Raw genomic sequence first — 14,677 nt, 5'->3', positions numbered from 1 at the left:
AATAAAAGAATAATAAAGAATAAAAGAAAAGGAAATACTAGACCGAGCATTACCCTCCGTCACTCAGACACTCACGTATCCTAATTGCCTCGGTCCCAATTAAGAATTGATTGGCCCAATATGAAATCATAAATTCCCACCTACAGAAGGACCGATCCTCCAATTCGAGCCCGAGGAGGATACACTAATTGAGAAAGAGAGAGTGAGCAATGAGTATAAATATTCAGGGAAAGTTGGATAACAATGAATTAGAAGTATAATAAAGAACTGTAGATGGGTTTTATGCTGAGGTGAAGAAAAAAGAAGAAAAGTGAGCTATAAGTTTACAACCAGCTTATGTACCAGAGCTAAAAAAAACTTTGTGAGAAAAATAGATTATAGGTGAGCCAACTAATATATAATTAAGTGGGCTATAAGTGACTAAGTGTAAATATATAGCTAGCAGAAGGATATATTATTAGGAATGCTCTTAGGTAGCGGCAGTACCATACATGCATCATGCATTCATGATCAATTAAGCATCTATAGGTTTTACTAAGGCCGGTCTCAGTGTGAGTTTCATGTAATTTTTATTTGCATTAAATAGGTTGCCACGTAGGCACTTTTGATGACACGACAATGTATTTAAGAAGATGAAACTCTCTTGGTACGATTACCTACTCTCTATGAGTCTTGGAATTAAATGCCTATGGAACCATGGAATGAAACTCTCTATTGAGAGTGGGTGTTTCGTCCAAGTTTCATTTCATTTCAAATAACAAGACAGTCTTGGAAATAACGTATTGAAACTCCCCATTGAGATGGGCCTAACGCACTAATGTGTGCACCTCCTCTCCATTTGACTCTTCCTTGGAGTTTGCCCGCTAGCGTACATGCCATTTGCTCGTTTTCTATGAAGTAGTTGAGGGGCAAATCTAGGCGACAACATTATCAGGGTTATCAATATTAATATCATCACACGACATGGTGCTTCTTAATTTATAACAGTGTTTTAGTACTCCCCCGTTCAAGAAAGAATGCAATTCTAGCATAGTATCGTGGTTTATGTAGGGACGAGATGGCGGACTAGAGGGGGATGAATAGTCCTTTCTAAAATTAAACGCGTCGGCTAACCGAGATAAATGCAGAATTAAAACTAAAGGTCTAGCCAAGACTACACCCCTCTATCTAAGTTCACAAGCACCTTATAAAGATCCTAATTAACCAACAAAGGTGTCGGGCTAGCTAGAGCTCACTTAATCAATTCTAATAGCAAGGTCACACAACCCTATGCAACTAGTACTTCAAACAACCGGAGAGTTCCTACACAATCTAGTAAATAAAAGCACAAAGCTCCTAAGCTCACTAACAATGCTCAATAATAAGGCTATATAAACCAAATTAGAGAGCTCAAATCACTTAGCTACACAAACTAAGCAATGTGACTAACAAGGTTACTCAAACCAAATTAGTCATACAAGGGAGCTACTTCTATGCTACACAAGCTAGAAGGTAAAGAGCAACTACACAAGCACAATATATGAAAGGTAAATACAAGCTTGTGTCATGAGGATGCAAACCAATGGAAAGACAAGTTGACACGGTGATTTTTATCCCGAGGTTCACGTGCTTGCCAACACGCTAGTCCCCGTTGAGACAAGCTCCAAGGTTGCTGTTGGTCCTCTTGCTAGTGGTGATCCACAAGTCACACTCTCCCACGTGGAGAGCTTACCACAAGCTCTTGCACTTGACCCAGCTGGACAACTTGTCGCCCTTCACGTCTCGCTCTACTAGAGTTGCTCTTTGCGGCTCCCGCGGGGTGAGCACGGTACCCCTCACAATCATGTCTCCGGAGCACCGCATAATCTTCTTTGCATGTTTCGATGGAGACCACCACCATACCATCTAGGAGGTGGCAACCTCCAAGAGTAACAAGCACCATTGGCTTGCAACTCGATCACCTAGTGCCACTCAAAGCAATCTCTCAATGCAATCGCACTAGAATCACTCACTCCCAATTGATTCGCACTCTTGCAAGCATAAGTGAGTTAGAGGCTCTCCTAGCACTCCCCAAGCATGGACACTAAGTCCCAAGGGTGCCAAGCATCTGCCAAGGACGGCCACACACTCCTTTTATTGCCCCAAGGGCTAAAATAGTCGTTACCCCCTTCACTGGCCACTTTTCGTACTGACCGGACGCGTAGGTCACAAAATTTGGTTGTAGAGTTTGGTTGCTCCTCGTGCATCACGTGTACTCCTGACCGAATGCGCCTAGGTCCAGTGACTGGATGCACTGAGGCCAAGTCCGGTCACCAATGCGTCTCTACACAACTGACCGGACTCCCCTTTCTCCTATGACCAGACTCGACTCTCCCAGAGTCCGGTCACTTCTAGAGAGGTTCCAGAGAACTCTTTTGATGACCGGACGCGTTAGGTCATCACTGACTGAGCTCTCCTAGCATCTGGTTGCTTTTGCATGGGAAGGAAACACTGGCCAAACTCTTTGACCGGACTCGCAAGTGTTGACCGGACGCGTCCGGTCGCAGAGTCCGGTCATAGACCTTTCATTGCAAAAATGGCTATAACTCTTAGCTCTAAAGTCTGATTTCAATGATCTTAGACATTTTGGAAAGCTTACTCAGAGGGCTACACATCCCACATACATATTTGATCCAAAATATAGTGGATCAATGCATAATTCTAATCCAAGAACCATCCCTCTTCTCTTTCAACTCTAGTTTCTCCAAAATTTCTCGAACTTCTTCTCCTTTGCAAATGTGCCAACACCACCAAGTGTACACCATCATGTGCAAGTGTGTTAGTATTTTTACAAACATTTTTTCAAAGGATTAGTCACTCAATTCACCACGTCACTCGATCCTAGCAATGATGCAAAGTTATATCACTCGAGTGGCACTAGATGACCGATATGCAAACAAGTTTGCCCCTCTTGATAGTACGTCCATCTATCCTAAACCCGGTCATAAACTTCTCTACACACCTATCACCGGTGAAATAAAATGCCCTATAGGTTATACCTTTGCCTTACGCATTTCATTTCATCTCCTCCGGTGTTGATGCAACACATGCACCAACCATATCACAAATGATATGATCCATTTCATATCATGTGACCTTGTTGGTTCATCGATCTTGACCTCACTTGCTTTTCACCATTACCTTTGTCCATCGGCATCAAGTCTTGCTCAAGCTTCATCGCCACACGGTCCATTGCTCCAAAGCCTCCAACTTGCCCTTTACGCGTGCAACCGGTCCATCAAGCCAAGTCTTGTCTTGATCTTCTCCACCTTAGTCATATGACTCCATGTCAGGTCTCATATACAATGAGCTCCTTCATCACATGTCCGAGCCTTGCAACATATTCAAGCCATTTTCACCTTCATGACATGAGTTGCTCACACAAGTGTACCTATGGACAAATCACATGTGTATCTCATATTTAAACACATTAGTCCACCTAGGTTGTCACTCAATTACCAAAACCAAACTAGAGACCTTTCAATCTCACTCTACAAAGATATGGAAATTAAGCACTTTTGGATTCATGTTGCTTGCCCAATCAATTTTACCTTGTGTAAATGATTTTGGACAAGTACCACAAACCCGAATTGGTAGTATTAGCTCCCCCCTACAAATGTGCTAAGAGTTTGGATTGAAAGCTTGCACATATGTATAGATTGGAACTGTGGAAGAGTGATTACTACCAAATGATGCTAAGGTGTATAGAATAACCTTTGAAGTGTGATATCAATTGGAGTTGTATTTTTAACACCATCCTTAGCATCATGAGTAGCTAGACAACAAAAAACACTAGAAACCCTGTGAGATCAATATTATAAGCAAGGTTCTAGTATTACTTGAAAAATATATCAAGTGTCTAGCTATCATCCTATGCATGCTAGTTTTCATTTCATCAATCAAATTCTATCACTAGCATACACCACACAAGCATGTATATTCAATTTAAAACGTATGCAATGTATGCAAGCACATGAATATGCACATATCAAATGCAACCAATCAAAGTTCATGAGCTTGCTCCCCTGTTTGTGTGCTTCTCTTGTCCAAGAATTGTGATCCTTCTCCATTCTTCAACATTGCTCCCTCTTTGTCCATGTCCAACTTCTACTTCTCCCCCTTTGTCATCAATTTCCATAAAATGTGTGCTTCTTATTGATACAAAGGATTGCATTGGGGTAGATGGTTGACACTTGAATCTTGCATTTTTTTATGGACACCACCACAAATGTTGGAATGACACCACTTGTAGCCCTTGAGATACCTCGTGTAGGATCTTTGACCTTGATACCAATTGGTGGGGCACCTCCCCCTATGTCATAGTATGGGTCATCCACTTGATAAACTTGAGCTCTTGTATGTGAGGAAACTTGCTTTACTTCAGGATCACTTAAAGTTGAGGATCACTTGTGGAACCACCATTTGATGTGCTAGATACCACTTGTTTGAATATCTTGTACCAAAGTGATAATCTAGATATACCACGTGTATGAACCTTCATGGAACCACTTGAAGGATTTTGTCAATTATATCAATTTCTTGAACACTTGTCATCTTCATGAGCTACTATGTTTGACTTGAACTAGACTGATTTGCCTAAGCTTCCAAGTCTAGTTTGAACCCTCTCTAAGCTTCTTCACGCACTTTAAGTGGTTATCTTATCAAGGTTGTACTTGTCACTTGTTTGGCAATACAAAATAGATCAAGTACTTGGGTTCACTAGCTCATGAATAAACTCATACACTACCACTAGATCCAACTAATCATTTAAGCAATAGTGGTAGACTATGAATTTTAAAACTTCATTTGTCATGCATGATCCTATAAGCATGTACTATATGTACTAACCGCATACTAGTAAGGGATGAAAATGATCTTGCACATTTCAGTGATACCTTTGCTATGTTGGGGTAGAGGATAGTCATTTGATTCCAATTAAGCTCTGCGATAGCAATGTGAAGTCCATTTATAAGCTTGGTGAAGATCAATCATCAATAATGAAATCCATTCTTCACCCGTATGATTTGAGAACCACTAATGATCAAGTGCACTTCTTGTTGTGGTTGGCTTTGAAAGCATTTAGGCTCCTAGTTGGGTTTTGGTGATTAATGACTACACAAGATTACCATGACTAACATGTGTTTTGTAGAGGCATTATAAGTTAGGTCATGGTAATTGTGATTGATTGGGCACTTATGGTATTCATGCCCCTGATGATGGAATTCATTTCGGTTTTCAAAGGATGGACGATAAGGTTAAGGACGGACTAGTTCTAAGTGTCGTTTGGCATTGAGAGACACTTGGATTAGTTGTATGACTTTGTTTTTTCTTTGGCCATACTATAAAGGGGGGCATGGATGGGTAGCTTGACCTAGGCATGTCTAGTGAGAAGAATGTGGTGCAAATTTATTAAATCTCAGGCTAGGTAGCTCAGAGGAAGCTCAAGATCATCGGAAGTTGGAAAGCGATTCGAAACGATGATCGAATTGGAAGTTTGCAGCGCTAGTGGCAGCGGACAGGGTGGTGTGCACCGCCCTAGTCACCGCCATGGGAGTGGCGGTGCCACCACCCCTTTCATCCAGAGGCTGGGTACTCAAGCTCGGTCACTGGATAGGGCACTGCCCCTAGGGTGGTAGTGCCACTACCATTTATTTCCAGAGAGGGGTGCTTAGGTTGCTTGGTCAACGCCCCTAGGGTGGCGGTGCTAGCCCAGCAATGATCACTTGAAACATAGCCGTTGGAGTGGACTTGGACAGGGGGTGGCGGTGTGCCACCTTGCTGTCCGGTGACCCCGACTTTGCTGAGTTGGAGGGTAATGGCTAGTTTCTTGGCTTGGGCCTATTTATACCCCTCCATCTCATGTATTGAGGCTCTCTTGCCCATTTATTTAGCTGAGGAAACCATTTGGTGTGCAAGAGATAGCAAGAGCCTAGTGGGGTGATTGAGATTTGTTAATCCAAGATTAAGGACCTCATTAGCTCATAGAGAGTAGCAAGTGTGCATCCACTCTTCTCATTAGGCTTGGTTGGGTCAAGTGAGAGTTCGTGCTTATTACTCTTGGTGATCGCCATCACCTAGATGGATCAGTGGTGATTGGAAGCTTGGTGATCATCCGGTGGAGCTTGTGGATAACCCAAGTCATGGTGTGAGCGGTTGTGGGCGATTCACCGCAATGGAGTGTCAAAGAATGAGCCTATAGAGAGCACTTGATCCTTGCACGGATCAAGGGGGAGCTACACCCTTGCGTGGGTGCTCCAATGAGGACTAGTGGGGAGTGGCGACCATCCGATACCTCAGAAAAACATCGCCGTGTTCCTCTCCTTCTCTTTACCTTGAGCATTTACATTTGAGCAGTTCAATTCATGTCTTTACATTCTTAGAATTGCCATGCTAGAGTAGGATTGGAACCTAGTGTGCAAAACTTTTATGCGGTAGAACAATAGAAACACTTCTAGGCACAAGAGGGTGAAATGGGTTAAGTGTAGGACTTAATTATTGCAAGAAATTTAGAATTAGCCCAATTCACCCCCCCCCCCTCTTGGGCATCTTGATCCTTTCAATTGGTATCAGAGCCTCATACTCCTTAAATTAGGCTTAACCGCCTAGAGCAAGATGTCCCGCAGGGATGGACCCCTCCCATATTTGAGGGAGATAATTTTTCTTATTGGAAAATTTGCATGGGGGCGTACCTAGAGGCTTTAGATGTTAGAGTGCTTAGAGCCGCCTCACAAGGCTTCCCAAAACCTAAGGATCCCACCAACCTTCAAGGTGATGAGGTTCACTACGAGAAGTAGAATGCAAAGGCTATAAACACCCTTTTTTGAGGTATTTGCAAGGATGTCTTTAACCATGTGTGGAACCACAAAGATGCCCATTCACTATAGTCGAACATTTGTGCGCTCCATGAAGGAACCAAGAGTGAGCGTAAGAAACACTATCACCTTGTGATGAAGAAGCTTAATTCAGTTGAAATGCTTCCTAGTGAAAGTGCTAATGAAATGTATTTATGCTTGAATGTTCTTGTAGAGGAGGTCAATGGGCTTGGACTCACTCAAATGCAATCATCCGATGTTGTGAGAAAGATCTTGAGTGTCCTCCCCATTGACAAGTATGGGCATATTGTGATGGTGCTTCATTAAGGTGATCTTTCCACTGCTACGCCAACTCAAATATTGGGGAAGACCAATGCTCATGAGATGTACATGCACATCACTCCACAGGATGGCTCTTCTTCCACTAAGAAGAAAGATTTGGCATTCAAGGCTAGCCAAGAGAAGAGGGGCAAAGCAAAAGTTGATCATGATAGCTCAAGTGATGATGAGATTGATGATGCAAGCCTTGCTCTCATGGTGAGAAGAACCGCCAAGATGCTCAAGAAGCAAAACAAGAATGGTATCAAGTTTGATGGCAAGAAAAAGAAATTCTTCACTAATAGTAGAAGGAAGCCCATCTCCGAAATGGATTGCTATAATTATGGAGATCTTGGTCATCTAGCTCATCAATGCCCCAAACCCAAGAAAGACAAGTACAAGAAGAAGTACAAGGGCAAGAAAGATGACTCAAGTGATGACGATGATGAGAAGAAGAAGAACAAGCCATATAAGAAGAAAGATAGCAAGAAGAAGAAATTTCACAATAAGAAGAAGAATGACAAGGCCTATATTGTTGGTGATTGGCTCATGGACATTGAATCATCAAGTGGCTCATCCGATGATGAAAGTGAAAATGAGAAGGAGAAGGTGGCCGCTCTTGTGATTGGTTCTTCACTATCTCCACCAACACCGCTGTCATCATCCTCTACACATATATGCCTCATGGCCAAAGGTGAATGAAAGGTACAAAATGATGATGATAGTAGTGGTGATGACAATGCTAGTGATGATGAGAATGGAAGTGATAGTGATGAAGAATTTGAATCACCTTCTTATGATGATCTTGTCAAATTGTTAAACCAATACACTAAAATCATTAGAAAGACAAGAGCTAAAAATGAGAAGCTAGAACTTGACAATGACTCACTCTTAGCAAAGTATGACATAGCCAAAAAAGCTAATGATGAGCTTAGAGAAGAGAATAAAATTGTGTCATCCAAACTCAAGGAGCACAAAACCTCTAAAAGGGAGCTTAGAGAAAAACATGATAAACTTAAGGGGATACACAATGAGCTCACCACTATCTACAACATGCTAAAACAAGAGTACACCAATCTCAAGATCAATCATGATAATCTTATTCTTTCTCATGAGTTATTGTCCAATGAACCGCATGATTCTACTAACAATGTTGTTAAGATTGATATAGCCACATCATATGATGACTTGATTGTTGAGAGCATTGAGCAAGGTTCTAGTAGCAAAGGCAAGAAAGTGGTTGAATCCAACAACTATGATGATTATGTCAAGCTCAAGAATGAAAATAAAAAGATCAAGAAAGATCTTGAAAAGCTATCAGCGACCAACACAATTGTGATAGAGAATCTTGACAATGATCATGATATGGCTCTTGAGAATGAGATGCTTAGAGAAGAGAACAAGAGACTCAAGATGGAGAAGAATCATGATTAACTTATAGAAAAAAACAAGAAACTCAAGTTGGAGAAAGAACATCTCAAGACCGGTTTGAGCAAGTTCACAAGAGGCCAATATCTCCAAAGTGAGCTACTTATGAACACTGTGATGAAGATGGATAGAAGTGGTATTGGGTTCTTGATAAATCAAGAGAAGAAAACTCAAGTTCAACATCAACAACAATACAAGTAAAAGCCTAAGCCAAAGAGATGTTTTGAGTGTGGACAAGAAGGTCACTTTGCTCATGAATGTGAAACTCCACCACCACAACCCTTTCCCAAGCATGCTAGACCATTTGCCTTCAATGCTCACTACATGCTTAGAAAGGATTCTAGTGGAAAGATAAAAGTCATATTCTTAGGTCCACCCAACAAGAATAGCCTAAGTAAATTTGGGTTGCTAAGTCACTAGTTGAGAAAGTCAAGGGCCCTCATCAAGTTTGGGTCCCTAAACAACAAGCTTGATCTCTTATGTGTGTAGGTGAACTACAAGACCGGTGGAAGTCATTGGGTTATTGATAGTGGTTGCACTCAATATATGACCGGTGATCCTCGTATATTCACCTCACTAGATGAAGAAGTAGATGGTCAAGAAAGGATTACATTTGGTGACAATTCAAAGGGCAAAGTACAAGGGTTGGGCAAAGTTGCAATATCAAATGATCACTTAATATCAAATGTGCTATATGTTGCTTTATTGAGCTTCAACTTGCTATCCGTTGGTCAATTGTGTGATCTTGGCTTTCAATGTTTGTTCACCGAGAAGGAAGTGGTTATGTCAAAGGAAGATGGTGATTAAGTTATATTCAAGGGCTTTAGATACAACAACCTATGTTTAGTGGATTTCACCTCCGAGGATGCAAACTTGAAGACATGCTTATTCACCAAAACATCACTTGGGTGGTTTTGGCATAGAAGACTTGCACATATTGGGATGAGCTCACTCAAGAAGTTAATGAAAAATGAGTTGGTGAGAGGTTTGAAGGATGTGAAATTTGAGAAGGACAAGCTTTGTAGTGCATGTCAAGCCAGCAAGCAAGTTGCAAACACTCATCCAACCAAAGCTTACATGTCAACAACAAAAGTGCCAGAGCTTCTCCATATGGATCTTTTTGGACCAACAACTAACAAGAGTTTAGAAGGCAACCTCTATTGTCTTGTGTTAGTTGATGACTACTCTAGATACACTTTGTGTTCTTCCTTCTTGACAAGACCGAAGTGTCCACATGTTTCAAGAAGTTTGCTAAGAGAACACAAAATGAATTTGAAGTGAAGCTCAAGAAGATAAGAAGTGATAATGGGAAAGAATTTGATAACACAAACATTGAAGCATATTGCGATGAAATTGGGATCAAGCATGAGGTCTCCATAACCTACACTCCTTAACAAAATTGTGTAGTAAAGAGAAAAAACCGGATACTAATCACCCTTGCAAGAACAATGCTTGATGAGTACAATACACCTCAAGATCTATGGGTGGAAGCCATCAACACCACATGCTATGCATCTAACCGCCTATTTCTCCAAAAGTTTATTGGCAAGACTCAATGGGAAGACCCCTTATGAGTTGCTCAATGGGAAGAAGTCGGACGTCTCATTCTTATGGGTGTTTGGTTGCAAATGCTACATCTACAAGAAGCAGCAACACCTTGGGAAGTTCCAAAGACGTTGTAATATTGATTTTCTTATTGGTTACTCATCAAAGTCTAAAGCATATCGATTATTTAATCATGCTACCGGTTTGGTTGAAGAAACATATGATTTGGAATTTGATAAATCTAATGGCTCCCAAGGAGCACATGAGAATCTTAATGATGTATGTGATGAACCATTGAGGGAGGCCATGAAGAACATTCTGGTTGGAGACAACAAGCCCAAAGATGATGAAGATGATGTACAAGTGATTGATTCACCCTCCTCATCAAATATGCCACAAGGTGATGATAAAGATGGGAGAGTAGAAAATAAAGATACTCATGTCTCCCATGACCAAATGGTGGCACAAGCTCAAGATGTTGATGCTCCACAACCTCATACTCAAGTGGTTGATAGAAGAAATTCACCTCTACTTCAAGCACATCCACAAGATCTCATCATAGGGAGTCCTTCAAAGGGTGTAATGGCTCGCTCTCAAAAACTTGCTTCACTTATTGAACATCACTCATTTGTTTCTTGCTTTGAGCCTAATAATGTAGAAGAAGCTCTTCAAGATCTAGATTGGATAAATGTCATGCATGAAGAATTGAACAACTTCACCCGAAATGAAGTTTGGACACTTGAAGAGCGACCACAAGATGCAAGAGTCATTGGAACAAAGTGGGTGTTCCGCAACAAGCAAGATGATCAAGGCATCGTTGTGAGAAATAAGGCAAGGCTAGTTGCAAAGGGGTTCTCTCAAGTTGAAGGGTTGGATTTTAGAGAGACCTTTGCACCGGTTGCAAGACTTGAAGCCATTCGTTTCCTTCTTGCATATGCACCCCATCATGAAATAAAATTATATCAAATGGATGTTAAAAGTGCATTTTTAAATGGCTACATAAATGAACTAGTCTATGTTGATCAACCTCCTGGGTTCGAAGACCCTAGATATCTTAATCATGTTTATAGGTTGTCTAAGGCACTATATGGGCTAAATAAAGCCCCAAGAGCTTGGTATGAGCGTCTTTGGGATTTCCTTATTGAGAAGGGCTTCACCATGGGAAAGGTTGACACCATACTATTCACCAAGAAGTTTGATGGAGAGATCTTCATTTGTCAAGTATATGTTGATGATATCATATTTGGCTCATCAAATGAAGACTATTGCAAAGAGTTTGGTGAATTTATGTTGGAGTTTGAGATGTCTATGTATGGAGAGCTTACATTCTTTCTTGGTTTTCAAGTCAAGCAAATGAGAGAAGGGATTTTCATCTCTCAAGAAAAGTATACCAAGGATCTTCTCAAGAGGTTCAAAATGGATGAATGTAAGCCAATCAAGACACCAATGCCATCTAATGGACATCTCGACCTAGATGAGGGAGGTAAACCGGTTGATCAAACTCTCTACCGTTCTATGATTGATAGCTTGTTATATTTGATCGCATCTACGCCCAACATCATGTTTAGTGTGTGTATGTGTGCTAGATTTCAAACCAGTCCTAAGGAGGCTCACTTAGTTGCCGTGAAAAGAATCCTTAGGTACCTTAAGCACACAACAAGCATTGACCTTTGGTATCCCATAGGAGCTAGATTCCAACTAGTTGGCTATTCCGATTCGAATTATGCCAGTTGCAAAATTGATAGAAAAAGCACATCCGAAGGGTGCCATTTGCTTGGTAGATCACTAGTGTCTTGTATCTCTAAGAAGCAAAATAGTGTGGCCTTGTCCACCACTGAGGCGGAGTACATTGCCGTGGGTGCTTGTTGTGCACAAATCCTTTACATGAAGCAAACTCTTCTAGACTATGGTGTAGTTTTAGAAAATGTACCTCTTTTGTGTGACAATGAAAGCGCGGTAAAACTTGCTAATAACCTAGTTCAACACTCTCACACCAAGCACATAGATATCCGTCATCACTTTCTTAGAGATCATGTTGATAAAAATAATATATCACTAGAAGGTGTAAGGACCGAGGATCAATTATACATATATTCACAAAACCGCTAGATGAGGCTACGTTTTGTCGGTTGAGGAATGAGCTCAATGTGCTTGTCCTAAGTAACTTCATTAAAAAATAAGCTTGTGTTATCCCTTGCATTACATTGTAATATAAAACATGTTTAGTTTTTAGTAATGCACTTAGGGCTTGTTTAACATGGTTAAGATAACCACAGTAAAGCATGTGAAAAAGCTTAACCTTGGATCAAACTTGACAAGCAACTAGATTTAATTTCAAGTATTGCATTGCATATACATAAGGATGAAAACGGAACGGAAATATCCCGAACCGAACCGCGTCGTTTTCTATATTTAATCCGACCGAATCCGCATTTTCTTGTTCGACTTTACCGTTTTCGCTTTCGCATTTGAGATGTTTCGTATTTCGAATGTAAAAGTAGAAAACGGTTTACACATTTTTTCGACCGTTTTCTACTTTTCTACTTTTAATTTGAAATATTCCGAATTCAAAATTCGGTTTAAACCGAATTTGGCCAACTGCACAGGTCATACAGCCCAATTACAGGCTGCTCACCACGCAGCTGTGTTCTTTCTACCGGTGGCTAGCTGCCCTCTCTTATAGACGGCGCCCAGCCTCATCTCTCTTATTATGTATTTGGTCGTGCACTTGTTTAATGCTATGCACTTGAACTAGATCATGCACTTGTTAGTTGTGAACTTGTTATGTATTTGGTCGTGCACTTGTTTAATGCTATGCACTGTGGGTTAGTATTTCGTATTGAATTTTCGCATACCGACCGTGTTCGACATAATTCCGCTCGAATTGGTTCGTTTTCGAAATTCTAGATATTCCGTAAGTTCGTGTTCGTTTTCGTGTCCGGCTTGTCCGCTTTCGTTTTCGCTTTCGTATTTCAAATGTAAAAGTAGAAAACGGTTGAGGAGTTTTTCGACCGAGTTCGACCGTTTTCATCCTTACATATACATGTGTGTTGTCTTTGTCGTTTCTTTTTGGTTAAGTTTTAGCATCTGCTGTGTTTATCCACCAATAGGGGGAGCATTTGACGCTCCTAATGGTTATGACCCCTATGTGGTGGCCACATGATGTCTCCTTGCTCTTTCTTTGATTATTTTTCTTCAAAATTAATTAAGCCTATGGAAAAATTATTTTGGAAATGAGAGCTTGAGTGAGGATGACTCATACCAGTCCCAATTGGTGTTTAGTTGCTTCTCTTTGTGGTTGGGACTTGGTTGGGTGCAGGCTTGGCGAAGACCAAATTGAAAACAGGAGTCTAGAGGGCACCGAATCGATCACCAGATAGGTACTGTTCATGTGGCTGTGCTAGCTCAAATAGGGTAAAATTCACCACGGTCACCGCCCCTACCGGTGTACATCGGACAAGAGATGACGGTGCACCGCCCCTAGCACCGCCTCGTGCACAGTCTCTGTCCGGTGCCAGAATGAAAAGCGCAGTAATTTATTCTGTCACATGGGGCTCGATTGTCAGTTGTTGTCTCCCTTCTTTTGACTCGCGCCCACATTCATTTGAGTCTCCACGCAACCGTACGCCGCCGGTGACTGCTCTCCCTAACCCTTGCCACCGCTCTCATCCCCATGCCTCATCGTCGGCTACCTGAGCTCGCCCGTGCCTTCCTTTGCCACAGTCGTACTCACGCCCTACATCTCGTGCCCGCCCACATTCTTGCTGTGCCGCATCGCGAAACCCTGGCCACCATGCGCCCTGGGTCTCTGGTCGCCGCAACACCTCCCTACACCGCCACAACCTCACCGCGCTCACATGGAGCCTCTCCAGCACCACCACTCATCTATGAGCACCATGCCTTGAGGAATCTTCACGCCCGTGCTTCAACTAGAGGTCGTGCTCACCGTCATCGCCGCTGGTTACCTCGCCTGAGGCCGTGTCTCCTCTTTTGCATCTACGGCGACTATCATTGTGCTCCTATGTTGTGTGCTTGCCATCCTGGCATCTTCCTTGGGTAGCAGCAGCTTCTCTCGTGGTGAGCATCTCCACTGCTCGCCTTGTGTTCAATGAAATGCCCCAAAGCCAAATCTTTGTTGTTTCACTTACTTTCTCCTATCATTCCTTCGGCAGTTGACGTACTCGGCTGCGTGACCTCTTTCCTATTACTTGGAGGTCGGATCATCGCAATTGTTAGGTAGAAAATCCATCCCATCATTCTCTTATCTAAGTTGCTTTGCTTCCGATAGGACCTTCTCACCTCTAGGAATATAAATGCTTATATATTTCCATCTATTCTATTCATGCAGCAGTGTCAGTGCTTGAGGTGAGTTGATTAGTGGCAGTTGGCAGTGAACTTGGGGCCAAGCCTGTGAGTATGGAATAGAGGCCAAGCCTCTTGAGTGTCAAATGGGTAGGATGACTTGAGTCAGGGGAAGTTCTGTTCTCTGGTAGTTGATTCTTGGCAGTTGATCTTACAGTGACAATGAGTGCTTGATTCAGAGGAATTCTTATCAA

Source organism: Miscanthus floridulus, chromosome 16, assembly GCF_019320115.1.
Source record: "Miscanthus floridulus cultivar M001 chromosome 16, ASM1932011v1, whole genome shotgun sequence".
In the NCBI taxonomy this organism is placed as follows: Eukaryota; Viridiplantae; Streptophyta; class Magnoliopsida; order Poales; family Poaceae; genus Miscanthus; species Miscanthus floridulus.
This window is presented reverse-complemented; position numbering follows the sequence as displayed.